Here is a 2,804-nt window from a genome sequence, read left to right as displayed (position 1 = left end):
TCCCTATAACTTTGTATGCCTTTCCTTCTCATTCTGATGCTAGGCAGTGCTTTTGACTCACTTTGGCTGACAGAATGTGGTCAGACATGAACAGAATGGAGTTCAGAGCCTGCCCCTCAAAAGGCCTAATACACTTCCATTTTCTTTTCCTCGTGGAACCCTCTGCTCTGAGAACAAGCCCAGACTAACATTACTATGACAGACTGACACAAAGAGCACTGTTGTCCCAATTAAGGTCACATTAGGTCAGAGTATAGCCAACCAACTCCCAAACAGTTAGAAGAATCCAGCTAAGATCCCAGAGCACAAATAAGCCCAATTCGAAGTGGAAGAGCAATTCAGCTGATTGTAGACCAAAGGATGACAAGAACATGTCACTACAGCAAGCAGCTGAGGTCCGCTGTTATTTGTTACTTAGTGACATTGAGTAGATAGGGTTGGGTATCCATATCATTGGTCTTAACAAGTTCAGGATTTATAGAACATACATTGTTAGTCAGAAAGCAGTAGGAAGTGTGATGGGGAGATACTGGCAGACAGAGTGTGTCAAGTTAAGAACACCTATATATTTAATAAATGTAAGGAATGTCTGTAGACTTGAGTTCCATGAAGAAAAGGGTCATAACTCTTTTGTTTGAATTTTTATCCATCATTTATGGAATTGAATGTAAGTAAAAAAAATAAGAAGGAAGAGAGAGAGGAAAGATGATTCAGAGTAATAATGACTAATGAGCTATCCTAAGAAAGGATTGTGATGTTGCATGAAATAAATATATCTCTTTGAATGGTGCCAATGACTCTATTTTGGAGGTAAGGCAAAAACAAAGATTTTCAACCTCCAGTAAGAATCACTTCCACCAGTGTTGCCAGAAATATTGTTAAGAGTAGCTGGGAATGGGCGCAATGGCTCATGTCTGTAATTCTAGCACTCTTAATGGCTGAGGTGGGTGGATAGCCTCTGAACTCAGAGGTTGGAGACCAGCCTAAGAAAGAACGACACCCTGTCTCTAAAAGTAGCCAGGCATTGTGTGTGGCACTTATAATCCAAGGTACTAGAGTCTAAGAAAAGAGAATCCTTGAGCTTAAGAGATTGAATTATACTATGGAACTCTACCAACTCTGTCTCAAAAAAAAAAAGAAACTAGCTGGGAAATAAGAAAGGGGACATCCAAATGAATGTTAATGTCAGTAAAATGTCTCCTGGAGGCAGTGTGAATTTTCCAAGTCAAGGTCTGTACTTGCTCCTCCACATTCTCAACAAGGTGGGTGACCTGCTCCTTGTGTGGCTGTGGCTGTCGGTAAGATCCTGGGCTTGCTGATGGACTTTGTTCTTTCATGTTTTCATCCAGGGGTGTCATTTATTCCTTGTCCATTCCTCCCAGAAGTTTGATTTCAGACTCATTCTGAAAAACACCATACCTTTCCAATCTTGTATGAGTCAGCACTCAAGTCTTTATACAGAACTGTTTTGGTGGGTCAGGGGTCATTCTTTTATGGGTCATGACCTTAGACCACTCTGTGGCCATCTATAAGCCTTTGTGGTATTTATCCTGAGGCAGTGGGCATATGTCGTGTTGCTGACAGTGCCCTGTTTTGGAGGATTTCTGCACTCAGTAATTCAACTTGGCACTATTTATGGGCTTCCATTTGGTAGCCCCAGTGTCACTGATCATTTTATATGTGACATGTACCCCTTATTGAAATATGTCTGTGCTTACACAGTCAATAAATTTCCCTATTTTTGCAGATCATGATTCAGTTAAGAAAGATTTTGTATTTTTCATTTGTGCCTTGACTATACTTTTTTCTCTTTGATGATTTGACCTCAAGTTGTTCTTTTGCAATTTTCCCCAGAGGGCATGGTTTTGTTAATCTTGTTATAAATAGTCATTATCCCTGTGGCCTCTCTGGAGATCCAGAGGCTACCCTCAAAATTATAGTACAGGTCCCAATGAATTTAATTAGAGAAGAATCACCCTTGGAGATGCCCCAGTCACTCAACAATATGTGCTATATTTCAAATGTAGTTTCCATAGATTTTTACTCTTACCTCAGAGAGTGTTTATCAGTACCAGGATTCACATGGTTGGCTTTATTAGGATTTGAAGTGATAGACTCAAAACATGGCCATACCCAGATTAAAATTATTCTCCATCCTCAGACTACCCAAAGTTCAATTATGCTGTATGAACACAGGTCAGTATTACTGATAGAGATGTTGTTGAGGCTATTTCATGATGTCTTTTGGTGTAAAACACAAATTGTAGATATTGATCTTAATTCACAATTCTCATTCCCACTAAGTTGACTTTTCTTTTAACCTCGAAATGCTTATTTAGTCTATCCATCCTCTCACGGTTTTGGTGAATAGTGCTGCAATAAACACGGGAGTGGAATGTCCTTAGGTGAACTGATTTCCTCTCTTCCTAGGAAGAAGAGGTTGAGTAAGAAGAGAACTGAAATTGACCATTAGGCACACCAACATGAAGCTGTTTTCATAAAGTAAAACAGACAATTGGCCGGGATGCTTGCTTAAAAGTGATGTGGGGTCAAAGAATAGATTTTGAAAGCATGAATGTGTACTATATATATATGTGTTTGTGTGTGTATAAATAGCACATATACTTATGTATGTATGTGTGTGTGTGTGTGTGCGCATTGGTATATAGTGCATATATACAAATGCACTATAGGAAGTAAAATTGATTATGTAGGAAATGGAGGAGAAAATTGCAGGAACATTGTTTTTGTTTGTTTGTTTATTTATTTCTTTTTGAAGTTCTTGGCTGGTGCTGGGTTTGAAC

Source organism: Otolemur garnettii, unplaced genomic scaffold (assembly GCF_000181295.1).
Source record: "Otolemur garnettii isolate 467f Iridium unplaced genomic scaffold, OtoGar3 scaffold00247, whole genome shotgun sequence".
Classification (NCBI taxonomy): domain Eukaryota; kingdom Metazoa; phylum Chordata; class Mammalia; order Primates; family Galagidae; genus Otolemur; species Otolemur garnettii.
The sequence above is the reverse complement of the archived record's forward strand: the minus strand, read 5'-3'. Positions refer to the sequence as shown.